The sequence below is a fragment of the Hippopotamus amphibius genome, chromosome 6 (assembly GCF_030028045.1).
Source record: "Hippopotamus amphibius kiboko isolate mHipAmp2 chromosome 6, mHipAmp2.hap2, whole genome shotgun sequence".
Classification (NCBI taxonomy): Eukaryota; Metazoa; Chordata; class Mammalia; order Artiodactyla; family Hippopotamidae; genus Hippopotamus; species Hippopotamus amphibius.
This window is the reverse complement of record NC_080191.1, coordinates 100,080,514-100,095,878: the sequence shown is the minus strand read 5'-3', so window position 1 is coordinate 100,095,878 and position 15,365 is coordinate 100,080,514. Positions and strand designations below refer to the sequence as shown.

The window sequence follows — 15,365 nt, the reverse complement described above, 5'->3', positions numbered from 1 at the left end:
AATTAACCAGTCACATATTTACCATTTCTGATGTGCTGCATTCCCTTCTAAAGACATAGTTTCCATTTCATATCCTTTCCTTTTAACCTTAACTTTCCTTTAGGGACCTCCCTGGTGGTCCAGTGGTTAAGACTATGTGCTTCCAGTGCGGGGTGCGGGGGTGGGCATGGGTTTGATCCCTGGTCAGGGAACTAAGATCCCACATGGCACGGCCAAAAGAATTTTTTTTAATTCCTTCAGTATCTATTATAGAGAAGTCTTGGTGAGAATGACCAACTTCACCTTTATTTATAAAAGATATTACTCGAAGACATAAAATTATGGTGAAAGCTGTTTTTTTTCTTTTCACCATTTTGAAGTTGCCATTCTATTACCTTTTGGCCTATTTTTTTTTTTTTGAGGTCACGATGTCTATGTATTCCCCACACGTTACGTGACGTTTGTCACCAAGGCCAGCAGGCACGAGTTAGGACACGTGTCCCCAGACGTGTGCCAGACCGCGGGGGACTTGGCGGCGACCCCCTCCTAGTCACCTGCACACGCGGCGCGGGGTCCCCTCGCAGCGGCCCCTCAGCCCAGGGCGCCTCCAGCCGCCCAGCCGCCCACCGGCCTCTCCTCCCCGCCCCGGGCCGCCGGGACGCCCACGGGGGCTGTCCGGAGATCTCAGGCCCAGGCGGGGGGCCCCGGGGCCCCTGCAGCACCCGCCCCCAGGGGAGGAGGGCCCGCCGAGGCCGCAGAGGCGCCGGGCCGGCGGGACGCCCTGGGGGCGGGAGGGCGGCGGCCGGGACCCGCGACCCGGCCAGGCCGGAGGCAGTGCGGGCGCCCCCCCGCGGGCCGGAGGTCGCGAGCCCTGGGAAGGGGGCGTGGAGAGCAGCCCCGTGACCATCCACACACGCTCCTGGAAGAGAGTCCCCGACACGGTCCCACCCCCCAGGCCGCCCGCTCCGCTCCGCCGGGCGCAGGGAGAAGGCGCGCCGGGAGGGACCGCCCCTGGGAACTTGCAGCTGCAGCTCCTCGTGCGAGAACCCGGGTCCGAGGGCCGGGCCGGCTGGCGGGGAGCTCGTCCGAGCGGGGGGCGGCCGGGGCGGCCAAGGTGGGCTCAGAAAGCGGCTTCCGGGGGCTGGGCGGCCCCTGAAGACAGACGGCGGGGGCGGGGCTGCGGGAGGGGCTGGGGGCCCGGCATCCGCAGGGGCGCTTCTCACGGAGTACCCCGCCCACCCCGCCGTCGTCTAGGAAACACTGTAGTGAGTGGGGTTTCAGGGGCTGGGGGGAGGCGGTGCTGGTCTGCGCTCACAGCTTGGGGCTCTGTTTCCAGAAGGGTCTGAGGGCCGTGACAGAGCACAAAAAGGGAGGGGAGGGTGGAGGCAAAAACATGAAACTAATAAAAATCCCTCTTAACATGCAGGTCCAATTTCTTTTTCTCTCGTGGGCGGGCCAATGGGAGGAGACGGAAAAGTGCGAGAAGGCTTCCAATTGGCCGGGGAGGACCCGATGGCACTGGGGAGCGGGGCGGTCATTCCTGCTGGTCGTCGTTGCTGGCACTGGGGGTCCGACTCCGGATTTGACTCCGGAGCTGTTCTGTCAGCTCTGGGCTCTGCTGCTGCATCCGCTGAGCGAACTGCCGGCCCGCCTGGTTGAGGCTGGCCAGGTCGTTCTGCGAGGGGCTGGTGCCGGGAGTCCCCAAGGGGTTGTAGCCGCTGGAAATCATGCCAGACGTGAGCTGTTGAACTTAGGGGTTGTTCATGAGGCTTGATGCCCCGCTCATAAAGCTGGGGTTGTTGAGCAGGCCCGCGATGTGGAAGCTGCCAACGCCTCCCCTCGGGCTGGGCGCCTCTCTCAGCCGCAGCTCCGCCACCTGGAGGTTGGACGTGTAGGTCTCCTGTTGGGGTCCGGCTCCAGGGCCTTCCTGTAGCAGGCCACGGCCACCGTGTGCTTGTTCAGGCTGGACAGCGCCAGGCGCATCCTGCCGGAGGCCTCGCTGTAGGACCTGTCTATGCAGATGGCCCGCTGGCAGTCCTGCAGCACCCCCGCATATTTCCCCAGTTTGCTGTGGGCCCCGGCTCTGTGACAGACGTAGACAGAGTTCGTGGGGTTCAGCTCCATGGCTTTCCAGTAGAAGTGCATGGCGGCCTCAAAGCTTCCTACCTTCATCTGTGCGTTTCCTTCGGTTTTGAGGCATTCTGCCTCCGCCGAGTCCTCCTCCGAAGGCAGGGTTCGCTGGGGGCTCCTCAGATCCGACAGCATCTCCTTGCCTGCACAGCCGCTTCAGATATTTCCAGGAGAGTCTGGGGGAGCACGAGGTCGCTGTCCTCCACCATCACCCCAAAAACGGTCTCCAGGCACCGGATGGTGACTTCCAAGCTCTCCTGGGTGTCGGTTGAGAGCTCCCCCACCACACCCACCCCGGAGCTGGTCGTGCAGGAACCGGATGATGGCGTAGGCCAGGCGCTTCTTGTCATCCATCCTAAGACAGGAGGAGACAGGCCTGAGGCTTCAGGATCTTTTAGGCAGCCGAACCCCCCTATATTTTTCTAATGAGATATCAGTCATCATTCTTATGATTTGTGTGACACAAGTAATGAGTTATTTTTCTCTTGCTCCTTTTCAGAATTCTCTTTATCTTTGGTCTTCAGTAGTTTGACTATTAGGTGCTTAGATGTTGTTTTCTTTATATATGTATATCCCCACTTGGATTTCACTGAGTTGTTTGGATATGCAAATCATTTGATTTGTACCAAATTTCGGAGATTTTAATGCATTAACTGAGCAATTTTTTTTCTCCATTCTTGTTCCTTTTATTCAGAGACTCTATTTACACTTATGTTAGACTGCTTGATGTTGTTCCAAAGTCCACTTAGGCTCACTTCATATCTTTTAATCTTCTTGTTCACTTATTCAGACAAGATAATTTCCATTGCTCTATCTTGATTTTAACTTACTTTTACCAATATTCAATTGGCCATGTAGCCAGTCTAGAATTTCCATTAGGTTCTTTCTTATGTTTTTCACTTCTCTGCTATTTCTCATCTTTTTATTCATTTTGACTCTATTCTTAAGTCTTTGAATATATTTATAACAGCATTGTACAGAGTATAGATTCCATTATCTTCCTCTGGAGGGAACTGATTCTTGTTCTAGCATGCACTCAGTGTGGCTGAGCGGCTTATGTTCCAAATTCTGTCTGCCTTGCTCAAACTGCTCAACATCTCAGCCTATCAGCTTTTACTTTTCACTAGTAATCTCAACTGCACATTTATGTGCAGTTTATGGGAGAGCCAAAGATTTGAGAGGTTATAAAAAAAATTTGAGGCTACCATTACTGAGGTTCCCTCATTTATTGAATTTCTCTTCTCATCTTTTGGTCCCTCTTGCAGTCCCCAAACTCCATTCTCTGGTTCTACAGGCCTTTAAGAGTTCAATTTTCTCCTTGACTTTTAGTTACTATATGCTGTATAAATAGGGGATTTCCCTAAGACAAAAACTATATAAACCCTTTTCTCAGGGGCTGACTCCTATCTAGTTTCTGCCAGATTTGAGATACTTTCCAGTGTCTTCAAATAGTTGCTTTTTATATTTTGTCCAAACTTAATAGTTGATATCAGTGGAAATTATCATTTAATACAAGCTCCAGTTTCATTACGCATAATTAAAATCTTAGACGTTGATTTTGAGACATGCTATACTGGTTAAGCATAACTCTTACTATAAGTCACTTAACAAACTAATATAAAACTCTTCTTAAGGTAAGTCGTTGCTGCAAAAGAGTAAAGTTGGACCCTTTCCCCTATACAATACACAAAATTAACTCCCGGTGGATCATAGGCATAAATATAAGAACTAAAACTATGAGACACTGGTAAAAAAAAACACTAGGAATAAATCTTTATGAACTTGGATTATGCAAGGCCTTCTTAGATGTGATACCAAAAGCACAAACTACAAAGAAATAATCATAAAGTTGGACTTCATCACAATTAAATACTTTGCCTTATCATTTCTAGGAGAGAGAATATCACAAATCTCAAGTTATCTGTGAGTAGACAAAAAACAAATTTCAATTGAGATGCGAGTGATACATCCATCATCACTGCAAGTTATGGGTGAAGGGAGAAAGAAGAGAAAATGAAGAGACTCCAAGTGAAAGATGCCAAAGGCGTGGAAGACATATCATCTCTCTAAAGAGAGGAAGTATTATAAAATGGAAGATTAGAATGGCTATGAAGCAACGAAACATGGGATGTTAAGTAAACCCATTTTGAAATCTTTAAAATACTGTTTTATACTAATGAATTTGTAAACATAATGAATTTTTCTGGTTAACTTATATAAAAATGTTTTCATGTAAACATTTTGTCATTCTTGTGTACTATCCTCCTGGACAAAAGGTCTGGATAAAAAAAGGAGAAGACTGATATTAGTAGTGCATCAGATTTTGGTTACTGAATGAGACACACCACCAACAGAAAAAAGAACAAAAACAGCACCTGGGAAGGCATGGTGGAGAGGAGAGAATAGCAATGCTTTTTGTCTTTCAAAACTGCTCCAGAAAATCTTTCCTCTCCTCCTAAAACCAAACAAACAGAAACAGGCAGAAAAAAGATCCAAAAAACAACATAAAACAAATTGTGCTGCTTTTCTTAGATTCTGTGCTACAGTGAATGCTTTGGATTCAGACTGACTTACTGCGAAGCCTATAATCACAACTGACAAGACGTTCTTTGTTTTTGGGGGCTGAATAACATTCCATTTATGTTCATACCTAATTTTTTTGATCCATTCAGTCATTGATAGACATTTAGATTGTTTATGTGTCTTGGCTACTGTGAATAATGCTGCAGTGAAAATAAAAGTGCAGTTACCTCTTAAAGATTCTGATTTTAATTCCTATGGATAAATATCCAGAAGAATTGCTGGGTCATATGGTAGGTAAAGTTTTAATTTGGGGGAAACTTCCATGCTATTTCCTATACTCTCTGTGCCAACTTACATACCCACTGCCGGGATCAACTCGGCGACTCGAGGTGAGTGACGGGTGCCGCAAGCTTGAAGAAGACACAGACACAGACTGAAGAGAAAAGTGGGACCGGGGGGCTCAAGACCTCTCGGATCAAGAGCCCTGCTGACTCATCCCAGGTTGCTTTTATTGAGTTCGTGGGCTAACATTCTCAGGTTACACTCATAAACAATCAAAGGCCTCACATGACTGAGGCAATTATCTTTGTTTACTTCCTGGGTCCGAGTTGAGCAGGTGTGGATTTGAGCTGGGGGTGGAGAGCAAAACAGCCCTGGGGGCAGGAGACCTCTCTCAGATATTGGGGGTCTGTGCCCCACCCCTGTTGGCCCCTCTGCGACTGTGCCTGTCTTAGGTTGTTCCTCCCTTGAGGAATCTTACCCGTCTCTGGCTAACCAGTCATCCTCCAGGGCCAAACACGGTGATATAAGGAAGGTTCTATGCACCACCCCTGTTGGCCCCTCTGCGGCTGTGCCTGTCTTAGGTTGTTCCTCCTCTGAGGAATCTTACCCGTCTTTGGCTAACCAGCCATCCTTCAGGGCCAAACAGGGTGATATGAGTCTCCACGCCCCGCACCCTCAGCTCCTCCACTGCTCAAGCAGGACATTCTGAATCCCATCGCTCGGTCCACATACTTCAACATTTTCAATGTTTCAAAAAGTTTCCAGAATGTCTTCCCACAACCCACCAGCAGTGTAACAGGATCCCCTTTTCTTCACATCCTTCACCCTTTCTTCACTATCATGTACTTGCTGGCCATTTGTAGGTCTGCTTTGGAGAAATGTCTATTCAGGTCCTTTGCCCAATTTTAATCAATTTTTTAAAAATTTGTTTTGTTTTGTTTTTAGCTATTGAGTTGAATGAATTTTGTTTGCAGTTTGGATTTTAACCCCTTATCAGACTTATGCTATGAAAATACTTTCCCCTATTCTATAGACGCCTTTCAATCTTTGACTGTTTCCTTTGTTATGCATAAGCTTTTCAGTTTCATGTGCTGTTGATTTCAGTCAGCTAATATTTTGTTGAGAGTTTTTTGCATCTATATTCTTCAATAATATTGGCCTGTAGTTTTATTTTCTTGTAGTGTCCTTATCTGGCTTTGGTATCAGGGTAATTCTGGCTTTATAAAATAAGTTTGGGAGTATTCATTCCCTCTTCTTCAATTTTTGGGGAAGAGTTTTAGAAAGATTGGCATTAATTCTTTAAATTTTGGGTAGAATTTACACTGAAAATAATCTAGTGCTGGGGTCTTTACAACAATGCAGTGAAACTAGGAGTTGAAAATAAAACTGAGAAACAAAAGATGAATAATCTTGAAGTTTAGAAACTTGCACTTAATACTAGGATGAAAGTGGAAATACAGAGAAAAAACAAATTAATTTCCTAAATACTGATGATAAAGCAGTACATACCAAGATAAATGAGATACAGTTAAAGCGGTGATCAGAGAAAACTCCAGAGCCATATACACATGCATTGATTAAAAACAAAAGAATTAAAGAAGTGAATTAAATTGCCATCTCAAATTTTAAAAAAAGAGTAAACAAGGAAACAATAAAATAAAAGTAAAAATTAGTAAGTTAAACAAAAAAGTACATCAAATCAGTAAATCAAAAATCTTGCTTTTTAAAAAAAATCTGCAAATTAGACAATCCATTAGGTAGTTTAATAAAGGATAAGAAGAAATAAAGCACAAAAGTACATAAAAAAACAAGTGAAAATAATGATTAATAATCAACAAAAAAGCACTAAAAACAATATTCACATCTGTGTAAACAAACTTGAAAGCTATATGAAATGGATAATATTCTAGGAAAATTCATTTAACTACTACTGACTGTGGTAGAAATATGACACATAAAACAGTAATTTCCACAGAAATAATACAGATATTTATCAAGGAATTATAAAATACACACACACACATACACACACACACCAGGTTTAAATGGTTTCATAGATAACTGTACAAAACATTTTCAAATCAGATAGTTTCACTAAAAACAAATTGTTCCAAAGAATTGAAAAATGAAAATTACTTCCAATTTGTTTTTCATGAAACAGTGTAAAATTGTACCCTAATGAAATAAAAATAGTACAAGAACAAACGTTACAGGCCAATATTACTCATGAATATTACGGTTAAAATTCTGTAGGTAATATTAGTGAATTTGACCTCCTTTCTGGTATGACACATGAGAAGTAACTACCAATAGATCTGAGACACAAATGTGAAACATGAGGATACACAAATATAGGTACAAAATATGAGTGAATTCCTAAAAATCCTGAGTGTAAGGGAAATTTTTCTAACTATGACACTAAAAACAGATGAGATATTTTTAGTGATAAAATAATAAACTCTATAACCCAAAATATTTTTTAAGAAAAGCAAATTCAAAATACAAATTGGGAGTAAATACTTACAATCTATATCAGATAATGAACTCATATTTTGAAATACACAAAGAACTGTTAAAATTGAAGGAGGAAGATGAGACATAAACAGGGGTGACATCAGAGTAAATGGCAGAATAGGCAGTTCCATGGACCTATTACTCTGCAGAAACACTGAAAAGTCAAGCAAAAACTATCAGAATCAACTTTTTCAGAAGTCTGGAAAATAGTCAGAAGTTTATAGCAAACAAGTAAACACTGAATCAAGAAAAAGGTAACTTAAAAGTGACAGGGTAGCTTTGTGGCATTTGTACTTGCCCTTTCATCATACCCCTTGCTAGCTCAGCATCAGTTGTGAAGATGATGGCCCTTTCCTGTGTGAGATCCCAGTCCTTGTGTTTCTTTGGCTCTAACCTGTCTGAGGGCCACCTGAAAGAACTATGTAAGGCTTTGAACTTTGTTTCCCCTAACTCAGAGATCACTCAAGGTGGAAGAGGGGCAAGCATTGTTTAAAAACATTGTAAGGCAAATGAAAAACCCACAGCCATCTGGGACAATTGAATCCATCCCTGAAAACCTGGGAGGAAAAACTAGGAGCTGGGTTTTTTTTTGGAAATGAAGGTATACAAAACCACACATTGATATTGGGGAATTTAGAAACCCACACATCAATACATGTCAAGGCAAAACACACACTCAGAAAATGCTTGAGAAGACCCTAAGCTTTCAGCTCTGGCTGCTTTCTCATGCAAACAGAAAGTGAAGGGTAAGGCAGAGCTAAATGTTGAAAGAGTGCCTCAGCACACAATCAACCAGTAAAGACTGAAAGCGTTTGTTTGTTTTATCTTTCTTCCTTTGCTTATTTTCCTTTGCCTTTCTAATTTTTTCTTGTCTCTTAGTGGTCAAAATATCATTAGCTGAACACATGGTAAAGGTATAGAGACTTCAGAGAACAAAAATAACGAATAAAGAAGTTACGAAAATAGTCTAGAAGTCACTAAACAACAACAAAAAAACCCAAACAACCCCAGCTGCATCCCACCGAAATTAACAAAAATAAACCTTGAGGAGGGGAAAGAATGTGATTTCCAGAGTTACTAAATTATAATATCCAAAAGGTCTAGTTAAAAAAAATTAAGAAGCCTACAAATAAAAAAGAAAGTATGTCACATGCATGAAGAAATAAACAGAAACTATCCCTGAGAAAGCACAGACATTGGACTTACTAGATTGACTTTAAACAAACTGTTTTAAATGAGCTCAAAGAAAACCAAGAGAGCAATAGATGAATAAATCAAGAATATCAATAAAGATATAAAAATTATAAAAAGGAGCTAAAACGTACAATAACTGAAACAAAATGTGCTGGGAAAACTGGATATTCAACTGCAAAAAAAAAAAAAATGAAGTTGAACCCTTACCTCATACCATATACAAAATTTAATTCAAATTGCATCAATGACTTAAACATAAGAGATAAAATCATAAAACTCTTAGAATAAAATATAGGAATAAATCATAGTCTTGTTCAGGCTATGATTTCTCAGATATGACACCGAAAGCAAAAAAAAAAAAAAAAAAAAAAAGCAAAGAAATTTGACTTCATCAAAATTATAAACTTTTGTATAACAAAGAAGAACATCAAATAAATAGATAACCTAGAAAGGAGGAGAAATACTTAAAATTATATCACTGATAAGGCTCTGGTATCCAAAATATATAAAGAATTATTACAGTGCATCAACAAAAAGACAAATAAATAACTAGAAAATTGACAAAGAACTTGAATAGGTATTTCTCCAGAGAAGATATACAATGGCCAAGAAACACATGAAAGGAATCTTCACATCATTATTTATTAGGAAAATGCACATCAAAACCAAAAGATATCACTTTGCACCCACCATGAGGCCATAATCCAAAAAAAAAGGGGGAGGTATGAAGAGCCGGAAAATATGAAGGATGTGGAGAAACTGGGCCCTCATACACTACATGAGGATAAAGTGGTGAAACTACTTTGGAAAACATTTTACAGTTTCTCAAATGTTAAAAATAGAGTTAGCATATGACCCAGCAATTCCACTCTAAGGTATATGCCCACAAGAATTGAAAACAGATACTCAAACAAAAATTCACAAATACAAACACACACACACACACACACACACACACACACACACACACACACACACACACACATTCACATGTTCATAACAGCCATAACAGCACCCTTAGCAATAGCCAGAAGATAGAAATTATCCAAATATCCGTTAGCAGATGAACAGATAAACACATTGTGATATACCTATATAATAAATATTACTCAACCATAAAAAGAGGAATAAAGTAGTGATAAGTGCTACATGTGGATGTAGCTGAGTGAAAGAAGCCAGATATGAAAGACTACATACTGACGGAAGATGGCCAAGATGGCAGAGTGGGAAGGCCCTGAGTTCACCTCTTCCCACAGGGATACCAACATTACAACAATTTCCAGAATAGCTATTGATGAGAATGATCTGAAGACTAGCAGAAAAGATTTTTTCCCACATCTAAATAAAGATTAAAACACAACAAGAAAGGTAGGAGGGGCAGAGATGCAGTAGAATTAAGACCTACACCCCCAGGTAGGTAACCCACAATGGAAGGATAATCAGAATTGCAGAGGTTCTACCAAGGAATGGTAGATCTGGGCCACATATCAAACTCCCCAGTTGGGGGTGGAGGGTCCTACACCACAAAGATGAAACTCCAGAACATCCAGCTTTGAAGGCTAGTAGGGTTTGCATATGGAAAACCCAGAGGGCTGTGGGAAACTGGGACTGCATTCTTAAAGAGCACATGCAAAATCTCACATGCTCTGAGCAGAAGCAATAAGTGAAAAGTAGCCTGAGTCAGACCCAGTTGCTGATCTTAGAGAAACCTCCCACAGAGGGAGGAAACCAGTGGGACTCCTCCTAGAAACACAGATGCTGGTGACAGTCATTTAGGGGCACTTGTTTTATCACAAGAACACTGGTGCTAAGAAGCATCATTTTGGAGTCCTCCATCTAGTCTGGTAGCATCAGGACCAGGGCCAGCCCAATAGCATGCCAGCACCAGCCCCAGGACACCCTAGGACAGGCAACAAATTGTGCCAGGACACAACCTTGTCCATCAGCAGCCAACAGTCCCTTCACAAGGCAGGATCTGGTCACCAACCAGGCCAGGGCCCAGCCCTACCTACAAGTGCACCCACAGTAGTCTACCCCACCACAATAGTAGGGCCTACTCAGCACATATAGCTGAGATCATATGGCTCTGGTGACCACAGGGTAGTGTGCTGTGGGCACCACAGGACATCTCCTACACATGGTCACTTCTCCAAGATGCTACCTAACATATACAAATAAACACAGAATTAGGCAAAATGCGATGACAAAGAATATGTTTCAAATGAAGAAATAAGATAAAACCACAGAGGAAAACTAAGTGAAGTAGAGATAAGCAATCTCCCAATAAAGATTACAAGGTAATGATCATAAGAGTCTCAAAGAAAATGGAAGAAGAATGGATAAACACAGTGAAAAGGTAAACAAAGAATTAGACTATATAAAGAACCAAAAAGAGCTGAAGAATAGAATAACTGAAATAAAAAATACACTAGAAGGCATCAACAGTAGATTAGATAAAACAGGAATGGATCATGGAACTGGATAACAGGCAAGTGAAAAAAACTCAATCTAAACAGGAAATTTTTTTTAAAAAAACTGAGGACAGTTTAAAAGACCTCTGGGACAACATCAGGCATACTAACATTTGCATTTAAAAGTTCCCAGAAGGAGAAGAAAGAGAGAGAAAGGGGCAGGGAACTTATTTGATATTAGCAGAAAACTTTCCTAACCTGGGAAAGCAAACAGACATCCAAAGCGAGAGAGTCCCAAGCAAGAGCAACCCAAAGAGAACCACACCAAGACACATTATAATTAAAATGATAAACCTTAAAGTAAAAGGGAGAATATTAAAAACAAAGAGCAACTATTTATATATTCAATATAAGAGAACTTCCATAGGGTTGTCAGCTTACTTTTCAGCAGAAACTTTGCAGTTTGGGAGGGAGTGGCAGAATATATTTAAAGTGATGAAAGGAAAAAACCTGCAACCTATATTCTACACAGCAAGGCTATCATTCATATTTGAAGGAAAGACTGTTTTACAGACAGGCAAAAGCCAAAAGAGCTCAGCACCACTAAACCAGCTTTACAAGGTTAAAGGGACTTCTCTAAGTGGAAAAGAACACGATTAGAAATATGCAAATTACAAAAGAAAAAAATCTCATTGGTAAACTCAAATATACAAAAAAGGTAGTAGATTGACCACTTATAAAGGCAGTATGAAGGTTAAAAACAATGGTAAAATCATTTTTATCCACAACAAGAAGTTAAAGAACACATCAAACAAAAAGATATAAATATGATGTCAAAAACATTAATGTCAGAAGAGGGACTAAAATTGCCAAGTTGTTATAATGCATTTGAACTTAAGAGGTCAGGAACTCTAATATATATTTACATTAAAGTTATACATAAACTTTTTGTAAACAAGCTAAAAATCTGTAATAGATATACACATAAAAAAAAAGAAGGGAATCCAAATATGAGATTAAAGATAGTCATCAAAGCACAAGGGAAGAGAGCAAAAGAAAGGAACAAAAAGAACTGCAAAAACAATCTGAAAACAATTAACAATGTGGCAATAAGTATATACTTATCAATAATTACAATAAATGTTTATACACTAGATGCTCCAACCAAAAGATAGTGGCTGAATGGACAAAACATCAAGACACATATATATTGCCTATAAAGGATTCACTTCAAATCTCAAGGCACACACAAACTGAAAGTGGGGGGATGGAAAAGGTATTCCATGCAAACGGAAATGAAAAGAAATATGGGATAGCAACACTTAATCAGACAAAATACTTGAAAACAAGAAACTAAGAAGGACATTACGTAAAAATGGGGATCAACCTAACCAGCTAAAGAACAATGATATATATATATATATATATATGCACCCAATAAAGGGGCACCTAATTGCATAAAGCAAATATTAAAAAACATGAAGGTAGAAATTGACACTAACAAAATAATGAGAGCCTTTAGTGCCCCCTTTACATCAATGGACAGGTTATCCAGACAGAAAATCAATAAGGAAACACTAACCTTAAAAGACAAGTTTGATCAGGTGAACTTAATAGATATATAGAGAATATTCCTATATATGTATATAGGAATATAAATATGTGTGTGTGTGTATATATATATATATACATATATAAAAAATCAGCTGAATATATATTCTTTTCAATGGCACATGTAACACTCTCCAGAATAGATCACCTGCAAGGCCACAAAACAAGTTTCAGTAAATTTAAAATTAAAATCATATCAAGCATCTTTCTGATCACAGTGCTATGAGACTAGAAATCATGAACAAGAGAAAGACTGCAAAAAACACAAACACATGGACACTAAACAATATGCTACTAAATGACCAATGGGTCAATGAAGATACCAAAGACGAAATCAGAAAACACATCTAGAAAAGTAAAATGGAAAAACAACAATCCAAAATCTATGGGACAGAGCAAAAGCCTTTCTGCAAGGGAAATTTATAGCAATACAAGCCTACTTCAGGAGGCAAGAAATACATCGAGTCATCAAACAAACTTAAACCTAAAAGACCTAAAACCTAAAAACCAAACCAAAGCTAAACAAACAAAACAAAACAAAACAAAACAAAACAAAAATTTGTAGAAGGAAGGAAATGATAAAGATCAGAGTGGAAATAAGTGAAAAAGAGACTGGAAAAAAAAACAATAGAAAAGATCAATGAGGCTAAGAGTAAGTTTTTCTGAAAAAATAAAACTGGAAACCTTACTGGGAAAGTTAATCAAAGTAGTCTTGTTCAGGCTTCAGAGGCAATAATAGGCCTTTGACTGAAGTGAGACCCTGAAAAGAGTTACATGTCAAACTGCTGATCAGCAGAAGCCACGAAAGTAGGTCTGGAGAACCAGTAAAGGGAGTAAGTCCAGTTAAGTCTTGAGAACAACAGATAAGGAAGAGAATAAATCCAGCAGCTCTTGAGAACCAACAACAGGAGTAAGTCATGAAGCTCCCTGGGCCCTGGGAACCTGGCTGGTTCCCAGGAATCAACAAACATTCTGAGACTTACAATTGGAAATACAAGCATTTAACATAAGAGCCAGAGCTGCACATTTGCAGGTACACTGATGATCGTCACCTTGGGGCAAGGTGGGTGTTAAAACCTGGACTTTTTGAGCAGTAATCTGAAATCTCACCCAAGGGGTGGACACACTGCCCGAGACCTTCACACTTGGGACTCCAGACTGCTGTTCCAGGGACTTCTCAGTATTGCTTGGATCTGAATGAAGCTCTCCCAAATTGGTGATGTATGCACATCTATCTCTTTATATGTTGCTTGTCCTCTCAATTTGGTGATAAATGTTCTCTCAAACTAGTAACATACATGGTGATATAACTACTCCCAAATTGATGATGATGATGATGATGATGATGATGTGTGTGTGTGTGTGTGTGTGTGTGTGTGTGTGTGTGTGTGTGTATAGCTTGTCCTTGTACTGTAACTTACTACTAATATAATAAATTTCCTTATTTCTTGCTTATGAAGATGTGGACTGGTTATTTTGCCAATGAATCCTCTGAACCTGAATCTGAGAGCAGGTCTTTCAGCAAAACAAAACTTTAGCTAGTCTAATCAAGGAAAAAAAAAGAGAAATAAAAGAGGAGAATTTACAACTGATACCACAAAATACAAAGGGTCATAAGAGGTTACTATGAACAATTATACACCAATAAAATGGACAACCTAGAAGAAACTGAAAAATTCCTAGAAATGTACAATTTTCCAATACTGAATTAGACAGAAATACAAAACATGAATAGACTAATTACCAGTAATGAAATTGATTCAATAATAAAAAAACTCTCAACTAACAAAAGACCAGAGCCAGAAGGCTTCACAGGTGAATTCTATGAAATATTTAAAGAAGAAATCATGCCTATCCTTCTCTAGCCATTCCAAAATATTGAATATGGAGTGCTTCTGAACTCATCATGTGAGGCCAGCATCATTCTGATACTAAAACAAAAGACAACATAAAAAAGAAAATACAAGCCAATATCTCTTATGAAAATAGATGCAAAAATCCTCAGCAAAATATTACCAAGCTAAATTCTACAAAAATTAAAATACTCATATACCATAATCATGTGGGTTTATCCCATGGATGCAAGAATGAATCATTTGCAAATTAGTGTGATGCACTGCATTAAGAAACTGAAGAATAAAAACCATGATTATCCCAATAGAAGCAGAAAGATCTTTTGACATCCAAAATTCAACATCCATTTATAATAAAAATCTCTCAACAAAGTGTCCAGAGTGGGAACACACCTCAACATAATAAAGGCCATATATGACAAAGCTACAGCCAACATCATACTCAATGATGAAAAACTGAAAGTATTTCCTCTAAGATGAGGAGCAAGGCAAGTATACCCATTCTCACCACTTTTATTCAATATAATATTGGAAGTCCTAGCCACAGCAATCAGAAAGTAAAAGAAATAAGAGGTATCCAAATGGGAAGGGAAGAAGTCAAACTGTCACTCTTCGCAGATAATATGATACTATATACAGAAAACTCAAAGTCTCCACTGAAAAGTTGTTAGATCTAATAAGTAAATTCAGTAACTTTGCAGGATACAAGATTAATATACAGAAATCTTCTGCTTTCCTATACAATAATAATGAACTCTCAGAAAGAGGAGCAGTGGTTAAGAATTTGCCTGCCAATGCAGGGGACACAGTTTCGAGCCCTAGTCCAGGAAGATCCAACATGCTGTGGAGCAACTAAGCCTGTGTGCAA

At 40.2% G+C, this 15,365-nt stretch overlaps 1 pseudogene; it reads right to left on the bottom strand.

Moving 5' to 3' along the window:
- Window positions 1-1,513: 1,513 nt before the first annotated feature.
- Window positions 1,514-2,463, bottom strand: LOC130855583 (small glutamine-rich tetratricopeptide repeat-containing protein alpha-like; annotated as a pseudogene).
- Between the last annotated feature and the right edge of the window lie 12,902 nt (window positions 2,464-15,365).